General features: G+C 34.0%; 1 pseudogene across 1 annotated transcript; it reads right to left on the bottom strand.

Annotated features, from left to right (window-relative positions):
- On the bottom strand, window positions 1-12,533 carry LOC148194892 (protein NARROW LEAF 1-like; annotated as a pseudogene). Its single transcript, XR_015780756.1, has 6 exons — window positions 12,238-12,533; window positions 10,742-11,245; window positions 9,759-9,902; window positions 8,494-8,733; window positions 6,882-7,382; window positions 1-812 (listed from the first exon to the last, which is right to left on the bottom strand). The product of XR_015780756.1 is annotated as a protein NARROW LEAF 1-like (transcript).
- Between the last annotated feature and the right edge of the window lie 6,949 nt (window positions 12,534-19,482).

Here is a 19,482-nt window from a genome sequence, read left to right as displayed (position 1 = left end):
TAGACCGAAGCTGCTTAACAAGGATATATTTCACATTCCGTTAACTTACAATAGCTGCTTCTCCATCAGGAGTGCTTATAATACAAAGTCTACAAAAGTGGTATAAATCATTCAACACAGAACAAGCTAATTGTCCTCTATAAAATATTATATAACCCACAAGTGAATAATATCACTTTGCTTAAACAAGATTTATAAAAGAGAAAAAAAAGAATAAGAATATCATCCAGAAGTGAACCTTGTTTACCCTTTTCTGCTGAAGCTCCTCCCATGATAGGCACCACATGCTAAGGCCATGCGTTTCTGTAGCATATAGAATGGCCATGCAAATGAGACAGTCGCTTCATCTGGTATATATGCTGCATCTTCATCTTTTAACCTACTACTTACTTTAATTCTTTGATGCAAAAAGAAGGATCTGAGTGCTTTCTTCTCTTCATTTCCGGCTCTCCTAAATGCAAGGAAACAAAATTTTCTTCACCAGGGCCACTCCTAAGTTCAGCTAGACTTTTCAGTTCCATGTCTTCTTTCAGGTAGCTGTGACGTACTGGAGACTTGCCAGCATAACTTGGTATGAATTGGTGTTCTACATTTGGCACTGTTTCAATCTCATTTCTGATAAAACCCACAGAGCCTTAATGATGGATTGATTCTCTGTGAGGGTTCATCTTCAACTTGAGCATGTGGGATATTCAAGCAAATAGGCTCAAAGCTCTCTTCAAGTTTTTCTTTTATTGTCACAGTTGGAGAGGATTCTGCAACTGTAGAGTCAATTCCAGCAGAGGGACCATTTCTTTGCTCTAGCACCGCAGCTACAAAAATGACATACAAGGAAAGGAAAAGTCAGCTGTAAATGTTCAACAATGAAATAAACCATCATAAGCTAGGATATTTCCACTGACGCTCCAAATCCATTTCTAAAGGTTGGCAAAATGAGCCATGCCTTAAATCCTCTATATATGGCATTCAGTATATATCAGAAGTAGCAAACTTTCAAATTTCATCATATTTTTTCTCATCGGAGCTTGAGATTTTAAGGGGCTTAAAAGTCATTCAGCCATGTGGATGAAAATTAGATATTGTATAATGGGCTGGTAAATTGGACGTTCCATATGATCTGATGGTCTCAATCTGAAGGCTCGCTAAAACAGAGGCCTAATGACCTGCAGCTGGCAGGAGACAATGTGCGGACACAAATGGCTTGGGAGATTCAAAGTTTGGTGTTGTCAATCTGAAGGATCACCAAAACAGCGGCTGAATGGTTAGCAGGAGACATAGTGTGTGCACGCAAATGGCTTGGGAGATCTAATTTGGCAATCATCAGTTAAAAACAATTCTTAGCAAGGGTGTCTAGTGTAACAGACCCAATACTGATTAATGCCAACAAGGAACGTGAGCGGAATAATGTGGAGACAACGCAAATTGGTAAAAGTGATGATCAACAGAAGAATAAACAGCTGGCACAGGACCCAAGGCACATGGGAGTGCGTAAGAGTGAAAGGAAGAGAATAACGAATTCTCTGCTGCAAGATTTTGTAGTACCGTGATAGAAATAGGGCAGCAGTATAGGGAGAGTGGGGGCTGATGTAATTTTTCTCTCTGGTTGTCTTTTCCTTCTTTAGAGGATATTCTCATTCTCTGTTTTTCTGGTTTCTGCATCTGTACTAGCTAATAGCTGATGAGGCCATAGCTTTCCTTCTTATGCATTGTAAGAAATCCATCACCATAGTACCAGTACAGATTACCATCCTGATTTACCCAATTCTCGATAAATAACATCCAGCTGCAAATGTTGGCAGCTAGCAGCAGAAAAGTGAGTGTAAGAAGCCACTAAACCAGATGCCAGGAGGATGAAAGGATGAGGTGCTAAGAACTGAAGATGAAACACAGTGAGTGACTACTAACGAGGAAATGAGGGAAATTGTCAACGACATAAAGTAGAGCTCTAGATTTATAGAACTTGGCTCGGCAGCAAAATAGTAACAGGTCATGGAAGAAAATACTGCTATGAAACCATGTTGAAAATATAAGGTTATAGGTATTGAGGAAAGAACTTGAGAGAATAAAGCTTAGAAAAAATATTCTCTTGCATATTGTAATGTGTTAAAATGTAAATAAAAAATGATGGCATAAACCTTTATTTATACTAATACTAGATCATAATCCTAACTAAATAAGCAAATAAATCAAGAAATATTGAAACTAATCATATGAGATGATGCCACACACACACACTCTCTTGCATACATACACTCACACACACAAACACATATAAACAGGTTTTCTTTATTTGAAATTGAAACATTAAAATTACACGAGTTGAAAAAAATAAAGACATCAGCCTTAATATCTAAATCAAAAAGCCTCCTTGATCTAGAGTTGAAAGTTGAACCAAAAACAGTAAAGAAAACGGAAGTAGTTGTTTTATATCTAATGAAAAAGAACGAATGGGGGGAAAGACAATAGAGAGAGAGAGAGAGAGAGAGAGAGAGAAAAATTGATTGAAAATCAAATCAGTAACTCGTTAAAGATTCTGCTCATGAGAATCAGATATAAACAGATGTCTGAACTTTGTCCATAAACGAAGTTGCTTGATCTTAGATACTTTTAAAATAACAGCATTATCAAATATAGGAAATGATGTTCGAAATTGAGCACACAGGCTGTTGCTTACAAATATGTTTAAATAAAAAATGCAAAAATTATTTCCACATAATGACCCTTGAAATTGAAAGAATAGAAAAATTGGTTGAAGAATACACAATAACCATGATGAATAAAATTGTGGGCAGGGATGATTCTCTAGGACTGTCACGACACCAACAGACTCATGGAAAATCTTGGGACCTGGAAAACTAGCAGGTTCAAACTGATTTATCTGGGAAAGCCTCAAAGAAAATAAATAATTCTAGCGAATTTGAGGGGCCAAGCTAATCTCTCAAGGAAAGCCATGAGATCAACTGCTTTCTCTCATAATGCCCAATACCAAAGAGGGAAGATTTGAGTAGAGAGACAGTAAACCAAACATTGGCAAAAGAAAATAACAGAGCAGGGCAAAACATAGCAGGTTCTAGGATGAGGATGCCAAATAGAAGTCTAAACAGGTCAGGCTTTGGCAGGGCGAAACATGGCCCACATCATCATTATTATTAAACCTGGGTCTGACTTATTTATCTGTTACATGTACTTTTTCTGAAAGCCTCAGTCTGGCCAGTTTAAAAATCTTTCTTGAAAGTGTTAATGGAAAGGCGTACAAACAAGTGAATAAATCTAACTAGGTCAACAAACCTAAAAACACCAATGGGCTTTGTTCTTTTTTTCTTTTTCTATTTTATAAATTCATACTAGACATCACTATGTATTTTGATATCTCAGTTATGCTGACATCCTAAAACACAACAATCATTTGCCTTCACATGCAAAAATTTATTAATAAACAAAAAATAAATATACAAAAAACATGGAGGGCTAAACCCATATAATAAAAATCAAACAATTCTAAGCATAGGTAGTTGAAAATTATTATGAAAAAAGTCATGTTGTAACCTGGATGACATCCCATCATACCATTCATACAAAATTTGATTTTCTAACCCTATAGTAGCTAGTTTATCCACACAATGATTATTGCTCTGATAAATATGTGAACTTTTAAACTCCATGTTTTTACAGATTTCCAAACATTTCTGCCACTGTCTTTTAAGAGACCATGGGACAACTTGAATAGAGGAATGGGCCTTGTTCCACATAAATATCTTTTATTTTCTAAAAACTAATACTAAAAAAATAAGACAGTCAAAAAGCAATAAGCCATTACATTAAAATTGGGTGGACACACAACATAGATAAGTCCTCACCTTGTCACATTATAAAAAAAGTGAAGAAAAAAATCTAAGCTAAAATAATTAAGCAATGAAAAATGTACTACATAAAGGGAAAAAAATGAAAAGTTTCAATCACAATCATTGAAAATTTGTAACTATAAGATGAAAAGGTCATTCCCCTCTATACCCTATATTCCAGCTCCCAAGGGACTTGGATTTCCCCATACAACCCTTCACCATCCACACTATCAGGCTTAGAGCATGGATAATATAGTAAGTGACACTACCTTTCAACGCCTACACTATCTAGGATGAGTTTTGACATCATCTTCTTAGAATTTGGGTTTTGGAACTAATTGAATCCCATCAAACTGATTTTACTGTCTCATAGTCCCGTTCTCCAAACAAAAACTGAAAATACGGAAATTGATCTTTTCTTTGTCCTGGAGAAGGTTCTGGATATACAGTTCTTTTGTTCAATGTTCCAGCCCAAGATCAGTGGGCCGTTTCCTCAGCTCACTTTCTTTTACCAAGACACAAGGTAAATGTTACTAAAATACTTTCTTCTCATCCCCATTGAGATTTCAGGGGGTGTGTAAGACATGTAATAAATGACATGTAATAGTTTCTGCAAGGAAAAAAGGTATGCTGCTTTGTTTGTATTTGTTAAAATTATGATAGCTATTGTAGTGTACAGCTTACATAAAGGTGTTCTTCAGTGTGTACCTAGATTTGGGTTAAGGAAGATCGGCCGTAGCATTCCTCTGAGATATGCCTGTACTACACACACACATCAGCTGAGTATACAAACTGACTTTTATCATTCAACTTCAAGTCGATATCAAAGCACTGTCACCAGTCAACCACTGTCTGCTGTCTCTGGTCACCGGCTGCCACCGCTGTTCTGTCCAGCAAAAGGTTAGGTATGCCTCAAAGAGCATGACCCAACCCTGGTGTTTGCTTAACCAAAGGCTCCACCACGTGCTTTGTTAGGCCCTCATCAAGCACATATATCTCCAAAGATGTTTGGTTTTACTTGTTTTGTTCATATTATCTCTCTAGGTTTAAACAAACTCCTACAAAGGCTATTAAATTGTTTTATAGATTTTTTGCCTTCAAAAGAGATACAAATGCTACTGTCCAACTACCAAAAGATACTATCTTATGTTACATTTTTTGAGAACACCCTTTTTCTCATCCTCCATGGAAGCTCATGTGGCCATTCAATAGGTTCTACTTATTCCAAACTTTGGTCCTCCAATAATTTTGGTTTCTTCTACCTCCAACCCTAATGAAAACCAGTCCAACATTATTCCACCACCTTTCCTTACATATCGTCATAGCACACCCAGAGCTCTACCACTACTCTTCCCAAAGTCTCATGATTTAGATCCTTCTCCATCAACTCTTTCACATTACTCCACTTCAAATTGGCCAATTTCTCTTAGAAGGGTATTTGGCCTACTCGTAATCCATATCCTACTTACAATTTTGATTTATCAGTGTCTCCATCATATTCCACTTTTAGATTTTCTTTATCTGCCACCATTGTCCCAAACATTCATGAGGCACTTGATCATCATGCATGGCAACAAGCTCTACCAAGCAATGGCACATGGGATCTTGTTCCTGCAAAAGAAGACTGTTAATTGTAGATGGGTGTATGTTGTTTAAGTTGAACCTAGTGACGAAGTAGATTGCCTTAAAGGGTTGGTGACCGAAGGATATACTATAATTTATGGGCTTCACTACTGAGTTGCTTCTCTCCCATGGCCAAGTTCAGCACAATTAGGCTCTTATGTATAATGCTTGCTATTCGCCATTGGTCACTTCAACTTGACACTAAAAATGGTTTCCTTCATGGTGATCTTGAGAAGGAAATTTACATGAAACAACCTACCAAATTTGTTGCTAAGGGGCAGTTTGGTCTTGTCCCAGACTTGATTTGATAAATTCAGTCACACTATGCACGCTTTTGGATTGGAACAAAGTGAGGCAGATCATTCATTTTTCATTGCCACCCCAATGCAGAAGCTAAATATAAATCTATGTCTCTAGCCACTTGTAAACTTGTCCTTGAGAGGCCTAGAATTCAACTTATATGTTTTAAGCTTGGTGCTTACAATCTATATGCTCCAAGTTGAGGATGAGTATTAAAATTATGTTTGACTATTATTGTGTAGTGATCGGAAAACATAAAGCTGTTTTTGGGTGTACCTAGCTTTAGGCTAAGGAACATAGGTTGTAGCCTTCCTCTTTGAGATATGCTTGTACTCGTCTTTTATATATACACAAACATACATCAGCTGAGTACATACTCACTGGTTTTTATTATTCTAATTCATGTGTACTGGTGCAGTGGTGTTATGGGAAAGTCACCATTTAATGTCTAGAAATTTCTCAACTCTGGGACAGCAATGGAGTGTTTAAATTTCTGTAATCTGATGTCATTTAATCCTACTTCCATGTATTTCAAATGGATGCTCTGTTAGCTGGAAACGAATTTGGAGCCAAGCCATTTGAAACATGCTGGTAAAATGCATGGTGGTGGAGATAAAAACTCAGACAAAATTCAAGCTATAAAGATGACACGGCAGGAGAAACAGTTAATTTGAAAGAAAAAAGAATAATGGAGTTAAAATACAACTTATCAGGGAACTCAGAAGTGGAGTAGTGATTGAACAAATTATTCTAATCATGATCCTAACTAATGAAGACCAGAGAAATTTTGTAACAAATCCTGAGATGAGAAAATATGAAAAATAATCATAAAAAATAGTTTAGAATGTTTTAACAGACTATATAAACTTAAGTCTTTTGCTTGGGGTGCCCAAGGAGAAGAAGGTGCTATCCAAGGGTGTGGTCAAGGTTTTGAAGTAACTTTTTGCTTCAAAACCTTCTCATTTGAATATTTCTTCTTGCTATCCAAGGCTGAATTTTATCTTCATTTTCTTTGCCTAGATCATAAAGTCTCAAACAATTGTGAAGTAATAAACACTGGAAAGTGCAGACTTTTAATATTGAGGTAACTGCATTATTAACTGAATGTTAGCAAACCTTGGAGTGCTTCATTTGTAGTAATGAGATCAAGTTCAAGGAGATCAAGAAGTCGACCAAGATCAACTCCACTTGTCCAATTTTCTGGGGGTTGACCAACTTTTAGTTTCAATCGACCCCGATTAGCTGTCCCACCCCAGATAATGCCAACAGGACGTGGCTTCTCCCCATTTTGTCCAGTCAAAAGAATAAGGCTTCCACTGTCACCTTCAAGGTCAAATGTCTGCTGGTTCTCACCAACAACAAGAAAATCAGTGAGAAAACAAATCCCCTTCTCATCATTGTACTCTAGGGCATAGGCCATTATAGTCCCTGTAGTCAAACCAGAACTTCTTCCGACTTTAACCACTTGTCTTCCAATGAGACTGTTGATTGGAGACTGCAAGTCTATGATGTTTACATCACCAATCTCACCTACACCTTTTACAGTTGTAATTACATTGTTCATATTGAAATCCTCTGCAAATGGGATGAAGGCCCCATCAGCTCGCACAAATGTTTCTGCAAGAATACAAAATTGTAATGTGCATGTGCATCAGTCAAGGGTTGGGATCCAACAGAATTCTAAGCCAGAATCATAACCAACAAAATCGAAATGAGAATATCATGAATTTGACAATATAAGAACTTAAAACACTACTAAAGTGAAACATCTCCAGGTAGGGTGAAAGAATTAGATTTAGCATATAATGTAATGTTGGGATGAAAATGAAACCAAAATTACACTATAGGGCTCATCAGATCTCAAGCACAACCAAGACAATAGATCAGTGTAGTCATTACTGTGGAGGAACTGCAGGAAGAACACCATGGATTATTCAGCACATTTTTTTCATGTCGAGCAAAACAATATAATGCCTCACAGAAATAATTAGCAAAAACTCCCAACATTACATTTTCTTTCCACCGTAACAGATTTCACTTTTCAAGATAATTCTCTAAACAGAAACATCTCTAACTGTAAAACCATAATTGTTAAAATCTTAGCCTAAGCCTTTCAAATTCTGAGTACAGGTCATTCCCTTAGGAAATTAAGATGTAGCTTTCCTCTATATGGTACTTCTTTACAGTACTCTTTTGCATCTATAACTAAACAGAAACGGGATATAAAGTCTTGGCGTACACATTTTGTATACTCTATTTTACCCTTTGTAACTATTACCGTGTGAACAGTTATTTCTCTCCCACAATCTTATTTTTTTATTTAGTCTTTGTTCTCTCTCGTTTACTTCAGTAATTACACTCCCCAAATAATTCATATCCTCCAGCAGCACACACAAACCACCCACCTATTTATTAATTAACCTTCAGATTTGTCTTTTATTTTTCATTTATTTTTTAAAGGATACAAAGAGGCACAAAGTTCCTCTTTTTCCCAAGTTAGTAGTTTCTAATAAAATCAAAACACTTTCTAAAGAAACATCTTGTTATGTAAAGAAACTCAACATCATCATGTAAGCAATAGGAACAAAAGTTTAGTTCCTATTATTTGCATTAAAGACGAGTTAGACCCCAAATTTTAAGATGGACAAATAGCTTGACTGAGAACTTCAGCTTGCTGATCATCACCAGTAAAATATTCATGATAATCTCCAAATTAGAACCACATTACCTGGGTTTGTTCCTGCAAAAATTCCATACCAAAGATCATCAGTAATAAATGATGTTGCCCTCTCAACTGCACCAAGATATACACCAGGTCCGAGACTGGGTGGTAATGGATGAAACATCTTCTGTTTGGATAGTCTAAATCAACAGCCACATGACGATTTGTTAGAAAGCCAACTTCTCGATTTCCAGTTCGGCTTTTGACAATAGCACCCAATGTTCCATATGTCTCTTGGCTTGCAACCTTAAAGGGGAAGAAATTATAAAGGAAGAAAGGGAAATAATTACCAAGACTTCAGATAGATGCCAGCATTACATGGAGGTTCAAGGTAGGTAATGAGGAGAAGAAATCAATATTTGGAAAAAAGAAAAATAAGAACAAATCCAAGAAAAGCAGTATCTGAGCAAGTTAAAAGTACAAAAACAAATGAAGATGAGTTTAGTACAGCATCGTTTCTTTATCTAGTAAAAGAATAAAGCCGTCTGTCAACAGCACAGCATAACCATCAATGCCCTAAATGGAGAATTATTTGTTTGCAACTATGGCTGCTCGGCCATTTTAGCCACCATTTCATACTTAAGAAATGTATCTAAAGAAATTCATTTCTGTGATGAAAACTATTATCTATGTCCATTAAAAACAAGAAATCTGTAACTTCAATTTAGGTGACTTGATAATACAGGTGCATACAACCATAACGAAAAGCTAGGAACAAGAAAATGCCTTACCCTGAATTGTTAAGAGAAAATCAAGAAATGAAAATTGTCAATTCAGTAATCCCACCAATAATTAAGACAGATTTACAGGTTACCAGACACAAATACTTATTATTGGAATACAGTTAATAATAACAACTCTGCCTTTCATCATTCATATGAATACTTCAATCGTACACGAATAACACATCATCGAGAATTTACCATCATAGACCAATGAATGGGTGGAAACATAAAATAAAATCTATAATACGTATAAAAAAATTAATTTATTGTCATGCCATGATTTGAATCAGGAGGAAATGTCATTTTTTTTAAATAAATGCCAATTATATTAACTGGTACCATTATAATCTATTTGGAAAAGGAAAAAGTGCTAAATATCAAAATATATACTACTTTCAACATAAAAATAAAAGGATAAAGACCATAACAGAAAGGATGATAATCTCTTCTCTAGTATCAAATTAATAAACACGATTTTCCTTTTACTTGAATTTAGTACGAAGAAAATGTAATACAGAGGAAATTGATTCTTCAAAGCAGAAGTACCTGAGAACCTGAGCCAACACATGACTCACTTCTTCTTAAGCCATCAGCAAGCTCCGTATATAATTGTTCTTTGCTGGTTTGTGCAGGTGCGCCGTAATAGGAGAACTCCACAACATCCACATCACACCAAACACCTCCTGGTCCCTGTTTCGAAAATTAAGAAATGACTTCAGCATCATTAAATAGAAAAAGCCTCATTGAAAATTACAACAAACTTTAGAATAATAGTGCTAAAGTTCCATTATTGATTTAACATGGTAACTTTGGAGGAAAATACATTTTATAATAAGTTAGGTTAGCACCAAAAGAAATAAGTATGCTTACTGGTCATCCATAAAATATGTTTAAATAAATTGCCAAAAACTAAAAAGAAAGAACACATTGTAGTTTGGTAGACTATTCTATCAGCATTCGATATCTAAAACATGTAGAAAAATTTTATGTTAATGCAACCAGATTTCCATACACATAATTTGAGAGAAGCTTATTTTTTTATACTAGAAAATTCTTAATCATTTTCTGATAAGAGACCATCGTAGGCCAAAAGTAACTAAATGATATTGATTGTGCTTTATAAGCATGTGGAGAAGCATACTGCTTTTATTAGCCTTAATAACACATTCATTGGGTATCCCAAGAATTTCTGAATAACCAGCACCTGTTTCTTATGTTAAATCATTGTTTATTTGCAACATCATCCTGAAAAGTTAAAAAGAATAGTGAAAAGTTTTAGCAAGCCAACATTTTAAAAATTTCCCATATCTACTAGTATCTATCGTATTTTCTCTTTTTCTCCATTCATAAATCCACAAACCATAGTAGCAGTACGTTACCTATTTGTAAAATACTAAATACATAATACAAAGACAACCAAATTGAAACAACAAAAGTAAAACATCAATAATTTTATTGAAAAGTGTGAGGAGATGCACTAAAGCCATGTAGAAACCTGCAACATAGCCAGAAGAACCAAAATTCCCCACCTCAAGGGCAGCAGGTAGGCACTGAACATGGTTGAGCCATTGCCTGTGAACTTTGTGGGCAACGAAGACAAGAATTGCTGGAATATCAGTCAAAAGACCTCCTCTAATTCGAAATCCAATTGCAGTGCCCAGACTGAACCTGCGTAAGATCTTGCTATGAAATGCCCTAATAGTCATCAATTCAAGCAAGGTAGTAGCCTGCTGTCCTGTTGGCAATCCACCCAAAGTTTCAGGCAGCACACCCTTTTGAAGGTTCCCAAAATAGTTGGCTCTATCTTCTGCTGCATCATTCCAGCGACTCAATGTAGGCCATGAAAAGTAGGCAGCGTTGCTCTCAGAATGCTGGGTACCTCCAGCAAAAGGTTGCAAGTGTGAAGGACTAGATGAAGGGTTAAGATGACCATAGTAGCTCCTTTCCAGGTCCAGAGCGGACTCCTCTGATTGCGTCGATCCAGAATGATGAGCTCTTAAGTCCAATCGGTTCTGATTCATCGGTCAATTCTCCTACATCACACCAAACGTATCTTCAATAAAATTAAAAAATGAAAGACCCGGATCCAATTATTCAAATGAAAAACACCATGACCTTTATACTCAAACTACAAAGTTTTTTCAATTAACAAACCAGTTTCAACATAGGTGGAGAAAATAGTTCAGAGAACATATTTTATACAGGTTTATCTATTGGCTTATACAGCAGAAGAAAATCGTTCACACAAAGTAAACGTCATCAGGATAAAATAAACCTAACAAGTGAAAAATTACTATTTCATGAACATAATATAAACAGCATAAACGGGAATGCCCCAGTACATCTCAACTGGAAACTTCATAAGTTTTCACAAAATATAAGAAAAAAATCAACACACAAGCAAAATACAAACTAAGGGAAATCGAGATCATTAGGCAAGTTCTTCGGTTGTAAAGGCCAGTGCATCTACAGAAATTTATCATGTGAAGACATAAAATATAAGGTCTCAAGTATAACAGTGGTACTCTAGAGTAGTCGATTATACATTTTCATTCAAAACATCAACACCTCTTTGGCACTACATCAAAATATTGGGACTGCAATCCCCTTAAAGCCAAAGCAATACCAAATCTTCAACTGATGTATTCAAAATGAACCCACCAGAAGAAAAACTATAGGAAACAAGCGACTCATCATGAAGTGAACAAAAGAGAATCCAGAATCTCCACATGCATTAACAGCCTAGAAATCCGAACCCCATCACAAGCTAGATGCTTTCATCGGAATAGAGAAAGAGAAATTAAAACAAAGCAAACAAAGAAAGCCATTCCAAGAAATAGGTACCCAAAATGGAACAATGGCCGAACAGTGTGTGCAATAACAGACCCGTCCCAGAAAGAAAAAAAAACAAACTCAAATCTTCTCAGCTCAGGCCCAACCAGTGCGAAAACAAAACGCAACCCCTTCTTCGAAAAGGGTTGCGAAAAAGATAGAATTTTTGCAGGCCCAACCAGAGAAAACTCACCGATCAGCAATGTTGGAGCAATGGAAATGGAGTCGAAAAAAAGGAGCTTGAAGGTTTTCATGCCCTAGTACATGTAAATACTGTGTCAATCATCTAGGAGATTAAGATTGCAGAAAAAGGGTATCTCTTGGTCAGAGCAAAGTCCAATAGGGTGCATTAGAATAGTGAGAAGGATTCCCAAGCTTGGCTGTGTCGTGCAGAGTGTGAGAGGGAGGATTGAGAGAGAGAGAGAGGAGAGAGAAAGAGAAAGAATGGTGATGGTGATGATGATGAAAGAGCACTAGCTAATAGCTATACTTGTGGATTGTCAAAAGCATTAATATATGTGTATGTAGTATCTACCATCTACTATGTTACATGCCAATACAATAAACTATGTATTATTAATATTAATTCTTTTAACCCTTTTCTGGTGTTTATAAATTAATATTTAAAAAGTGTTTGAGCTATGGAGATCCTATTCCCGTCACAGGTAACAATTATGAGTGGGAAATTTTAATGGAGGAGACATGGGCACCCAGGCAATAAGGAAAATAATATATATACATTTATTGGATACAGATGATATGATATTTATGAATTTATTTATGTGGGTGGGGTTTAGGGGGCCATCCTTGTTTGCTCCCCAAAAGTTGCACATCCTTTCAATCTTAATAATTCATTTCTCATCTTTCTATCTATTTACCTATAAACAAAATTCAGCCTACCCAACACACCAGAAGGAAAATTTATATAATTTTTTGTCTATTCCACTCCCTTCTTTCCTCACATGCTCATACCTTCATTTTCTTTGAAAATTTATATAAATGCAAGTTACGTATTCAATAAATATAAAAATATTATGATATGACATTAGCAAGAACTCGTCTTTGTGGTTTATCGTTCACCATCAAGTGTTCTAGAAAACAAGTGCATCTTCGTTGCTGCATAATATAATATACAAGTTAAGTGATTCAAGGCCTTGTAAAGCACATACCAATTTATATTAAAAAAATGGTTGGCACGATTTTATCTATTAATCATATCCACTAATTTATTTTTTAGTGTGAACACATTATTATGTTTGGTTAAGAAAGCATGTAATGAATTTTATCTTTCTGTTCCTATATTTTGGAATGAACTCAGTGTTGAAGCTATCCAATATTCATTAGTATCAATTTAACTTATATGATACACGCGGGTAAGCCTCAACCTAATTTTAAATAGAATTAAATATGTTTTTTCTTTTAATTTTTAGTAAAAGTTAAAATTAGTTTTTTTAAAACTTAGGAATAATTTAGTTTTTTTGTTTTCAGAATTATATGAGTTTATTCTTTTTAACCAAATTTTGTTAAATTTATTTGAATTTTTAAACATGTTTCTTAAATAATATTGAAAAAAAGTATCAAACAATGTAAACAATTCAAATGTTATAATGAAGTGTGTTTGAAATGTCAAATAAATTTAACAAAATTTAGTTAAAATGACTAAATACACACATTTCTAAAGTTGAGAGACTAAATTGGATCAAAGATTTGAAGAGAGACTAATTTTAATTTTTACTTAAAGTTAAGGGATAAAAACATATTTAACCCTTTTAAATAAGTTTTTCTTTTCTTAAATCCCTTTCTAAGGTGACTTAAGGTCAAGATAAGTGGGTTTGGAATTTTATTAATTTCTAAATACAAGACTTTCAGTCTAAACCAAAGGTCAAGTCAAGTGAGTACATATCAAAGTCAAGCTAAGTCAGTATATGACGAAGGTTGAATTGAATTGGTATGTGCTGAAAATTGAGACGAGTTAACTTAGGCTCAAGATCGAGACAAGTCGTCCAAGTCAAAGGTTAAGATGAGCCGACAAGGCCAAAGGATGAGACAAGTCGTCCAAGTTGAAGATTGAAATAAGTAATCCAAGCCGAAGGTTAAAATAAGTAATCCAGGCCAAAGGTCGAAATGAGTCGGCCTAGTTGAAGGTCGAGACAAGTCGGCCTGGCCAAAGGTTGAGACAAGTACCCCGGTTGAAGGTTGAGAAAAATTGGTCTAGTCAAGGTGAAAGTGAATCATCCTGATCGAAAGTCAAGACAAGTCAATTCGGGTTAAAGGTCAATATTAGTTTGACTAAGGTCATCTTGAGTCAAATCAGACCGAAGGTCGAGCCGCGTGAAAGGTCGGGTCAAGTAGGGTCAAACCAAAGGTCTAGCCTAGTCGAGCTAGGGCGAAAGTCAACTTGAATCGCCCAGTCCTAGAGCCAAGTTAAGTTAACTCAAGTTGAAGGTTGAAACGAGTTAGCCCAAGTCGAAGGTTGAGATAAGTTGGCCTTGGTCGAAGATTGAGACGAATCTATCCAAGTCAAAGGTTGAGTCAAGTTAGTTTGTGTCAAAGATCGGCTAGAGTAGATCAAATTGAAAGGTCGAGCATAATTGGTCTGAATTGAAGGTCAAGTCAAGTCAACATGGGTTGAAGGTTAAACCAAGTCAAATTAGACCAAGAGTCTAGCCAAAGGGTGTGAGAGGTCAATTGTTGATGAAGGTCAAGTTAAATCAGCTCTAATTGAGAGTGAAGCCTAATAAACCTGAGCCAAAGGTCGAGTTGAGCCGACCAAGGCAAAAGTTCAAGTTGAACTAGCTCGAGTTGAAGCTCGATTCGAGCAACGACGAATCTTCAAAAATATTATGTAGGAATCAAACTAGATTTATAAAATGTTTGAAGAGATCAAATATGTAAAATATGTTCAAACATAAAACAAATATTTATATAATATTTTATATATGTGAAAAGCAGATTTGGGGCCCAAAGGCCCCTAAGATCATACTAAGCTCTGCCATTGTATTCGAATTGGCTTGGTATGAACGTCAAGTCGAGTTTACTCATTCCAAAGGGTTGAGACAAGTTGAACCAAGTCAAAGGTTTAGACAATTTGGCTGAAGCTAAACATCGAGATGGGTTGAAGGGTTCAGTCGACTCGACCCATGCCAAAAGTTGAGCCGAATCGACACGAGTCAAAAGTCAAGATAAGTTTATCTGGACCCAAAATCTAAATAAGTCATCCCGGGTTGATGGTTCGAAGGTCTGGCAAAGTCAATATAGGCCAAAGACCAAGACAAGTCAACCCACGTCAAAAATTAAGACGAGTTGGCTTGAGCTTGTGATTGATATAAGTTGGTCAAGACCAAAGGTCGAGACAAGTTTGCCATGATTAAAACTTGGTCGAATTTGAAATAGTCTGCATGATTAAATTTTGTCGAATTCATCCAAGTGATCCCCAATTGAAATTCGGCCGAATTTGATTGAGTCAGCCTAGGTAGAAATTCGTCTGAATTTGACCTAGTCAGCCATAGTTGAAATTTGATTGAATTTGGCCAAGCCAACCTCGACCAAAATTAACTTAATTTGATTGAGTTTGCTACAACCAAAATTTGGTTGAACTCAGGTGAGTTAGCCTCGGCCGAAATTTGGCCAAATAGGTCACAACATAAATTTGGTCAAATTCAACTAGGTCAGCCACAACCAAAATTTGGTTGAATTTAGCTGACTTGACCTCGACCGAAATTTTTCCTAAATCGGCAAAGTCGACCCTCACTTAAATTTGGCCAAATTCGACCAAGTCGATCCCAACTTAATTTGGCTGAATTAGACCTAATCAACTTTGGTGAAAATTCGGTCTATTGACCGAATTTGACCATTGGGTGTTAAAAAATAATTTGACCATTTTGAATGCAATTTAGTGTAGTGTAATTTGGTAGAACAAAGTTAGTTCAATTCGTTTGAAGTAGATTTAGTTCAATTTAGTTTGAGCAAACTACATTTTGGTTTTCAACAGTTTTTAATAGTTTAGTTCAGTATAATTTATTTTGCATACCCCTAACTAGACATCATAAAAGAAACCAAATATAAAAAACATCAATGTCTACTTTAAACAATCATCCATACATGAAAAAACATTTTCTCATTCTTTATTAAATACAATTATAAGAGTCATAAAAAAAACACAAACAAATGTACTTTACTTGATAATCCATTGGCATCAGTGAAGTTAAAATAATATTAAGATAATCCATTTTCATTACTGAAATCAAAATAATACTATAGTTCTCTTAATTATGTACTATAAAACACAACCTAAGTTATCATTATATTAAATAAAATTATTTTTAAATATGAGTGTATATAAAATTTATAACTCAAATATTCTTCGTCATAATTATCATGAACAATCACAAATAATCATTAAATATATGATCATAATTCTTATACAACATAAGAATCACAACATCCAACAAATTAAACATCACTCATTTTAAGCAATTGGTATACAAATCTCAACTCCATGGAATCAAGGTAATTCAATACAACTTGATACCTTTGAAAAGGCTTAGATTGAGTATGTCATACCAAAGGCTAACACCCCTCATTCTAAGTGTGTATAGTTATATGCTTTTATTAATGCTGTCAAAATGGGATAAAACTCGCGAGCCAATCCCACCCACCATGGGTTCAGACCGAGTTAGGATTGAAAAAAATGTAAATTTTTTTATATGGGCTAATTTTCAACCCGGCCCACTTAGAACTCAATTCACTCGGGTTCAACTCGTAGTGAGGGGTTGGCTCAGCAATCCACCTAATTTAATTTAATTATTTATTACTTTTATGTTTCAGTATTATTAGTTAACACTTTGTTTTATTATATTATGGATGAGATACAGAAAAACATGTTTCAAGAGAGCAAACTATTATAAATTTATCCATTCAAGACTCTAATCTTATAAATGGATAAGTGACACAAAAATTATCAATATTAAGAACTTATTTGTTCATTTTTTGTGCTTGCTTTTGGATTATATTTAGATTATATGATACTTTCTTTTATTTTGACTTGTCTTTGGAGTTTAACATCATTTTAAAGTGAAATTTATTTAGATTTAAATTACAAAAAAATGTAATTTTTTTTTTGGATTTGAAAAAAAAAACTGGTAATTAAGTAAGTTAGTGAGCCAACCTATTTAATCCATTAACCCGTGATAGGTCAGGACGGGTTCAAATTTGTTTAACTCACTAATAAGTGAGTCGAGTTGACTTGACTTGTTAAGTGACTAACTCGTGTCGATCGGATCGGATTACCCGTTTTAATAGCATTAACTTTTATTTACCCTTCATCTACTATGCTTATGGTCTTTTAGACTTTGTATAATCTTTATGTGTTTAGTTCTCTGTGCATATTTCGTCTAATTCTTTAACTAAATTTTGTTTAGGATCTTAGTTTTGTAGACTTTTATATATATATATATATATATATATATATATATATTTATATTATACTGAATAAATTATTATATATCTCCAATTATGATATTATTAAAATCATGGTTAACATATGTCAGACTCTAAAATTTAGACATGCATCTACTACACACATACACCCATCCCCACCCATGCACACATATTAACCCTAAATGTGCATTTACTTAAAAAATTATCACCTTTTTAAATTATACTTTATTAGTTTTTAATTTAATTCTATAAGAACTATTTTTATTATTATTCTACTCTTTTCTTTTAGTTTTATTTCAATAATCACATTTAAGAAGAATAATTTTTACTATGAAAAAATTTGAGCCACGTGAAAAAAAAAATCACATGTCTTTAAAACAAGTTAGAGTTATTAGGATCATATGGACATTGAAGCTATTTTGAACTTAACCTAAAGACAGAATGATGGAGTCATTTTTCCATTCTTATGATGAAAGACTCTAAAAAAATATTGAAATTAGGATTATTTTTAAGAAAAATTTCTTGAAAAAGAAAATATAAAAAGTAGTCTTGTAATGACCTTAAAAAAAAAAGATTGCTTTTAAAAGAGAAAATCAATTCTCAAGATAGGTTTTACAAGGGACAATAGGTTCTATATATAAATTCATAGGTCCCCTTATACCTAAGCTATAAAATTAGTCTTCCATTTATTATTTCACTTATACATGCTTTCTTCAATTAAACTCAAAACACTTAATGTATTAAGTAACATAATATGTAATCTTAACAATTCAAATACGACGTCAAAAAACCTTGATACATAAGAGACTAAATGTGTGTAAAAGAATAGCTAAGATAGATTTTGTAACAAATTAATAAATTGATTATAAAAGTGTAACTGAACCTTTTAATTTAAAAGGAAAACTAAGCTCCGAATTTGTTTTAACACCACTAAGGAAAATGAGTTTTGGAAGAAGAAAAAAAACATAACGAGTTTCAAACGTAGAAGAAAGAAAATATATTAGTGGATTCAAAAATGTTTTATAAATATAGGGAATATGTAAAAGTGTAAGTTAAAAATATTAAAAGATTAATTAATATGATGTTATTTCATGTATTTAAAACAAAATAAAGAATTGCTAAAGCAAATTTAGTGAAAAAATTAGATAACAAATTTTAGTAATGATTTTTTTTTAAATGGTGTATATTTTTTTTACTACACGGTAGCAAAACTCTCCTTCTAATTGACAAGTTAAAATAAAACCATCCAGTCGGTGGCTAATTTAATCTGTTTTATATAATGATTATATATTAAAAAATATAATAATAAAAAATCAATTATAATATGCTTCGTTTTGCGTTCAACTATACAGAATCTGCACCTGTTATTAAATAAAATAAAATATAATGTAGGGTGGTACCACACCAGAAGCTTCTAAAGTAGTTTCTGTGATCTTTACCCAATTTATCATACTTTTTTTTTACTTACTTCGTCGGCATGTGGCCAAAACACACTTACTAGAATATGTTAAGTGGTGATTTATAAATACTTGTATCATTGTTGAATTTCATTGAGTAAGTTTTATGTTGATCAATAGTTAGAAAAAATAGAAATATCTTTGACTGAATTAATAGTTAAAATAATTATCTAATATGAGAAATATTTTATATATATATATATATATATATATATATATATATATATATATATATGCTAATAAACATTGATTTTGAATTAAATTAATTGTAAAACTATCTAGAGTGAACTAAATGCATTTATTAAAAAATAACCTAATATTTTACATAGAAGCATTTTAGGTTTATCCGCGTTTCAACATGATCAAACAGCAGTTTGACATTTGGACTCGTTTGAAAGGAACTTTTAATTAGAAATGTTAAATATTTTATGTTGTGTAAATAAATAGGTATTGAAATTCAATGCTAAATTTTGCCTCGGGTGGGTAGCCTTAGGGTATTTAGTTCACGTATCATTGTCTAATTTTGCACTTTGTGCGGGTAT

This window comes from Vigna umbellata, chromosome 7 (genome assembly GCF_029865625.1).
Source record: "Vigna umbellata cultivar VRB3 chromosome 7, Vumbellata_1.0, whole genome shotgun sequence".
Taxonomy (NCBI): Eukaryota; Viridiplantae; Streptophyta; class Magnoliopsida; order Fabales; family Fabaceae; genus Vigna; species Vigna umbellata.
The sequence above is the reverse complement of the archived record's forward strand: the minus strand, read 5'-3'. Positions and strand labels throughout refer to the sequence as shown.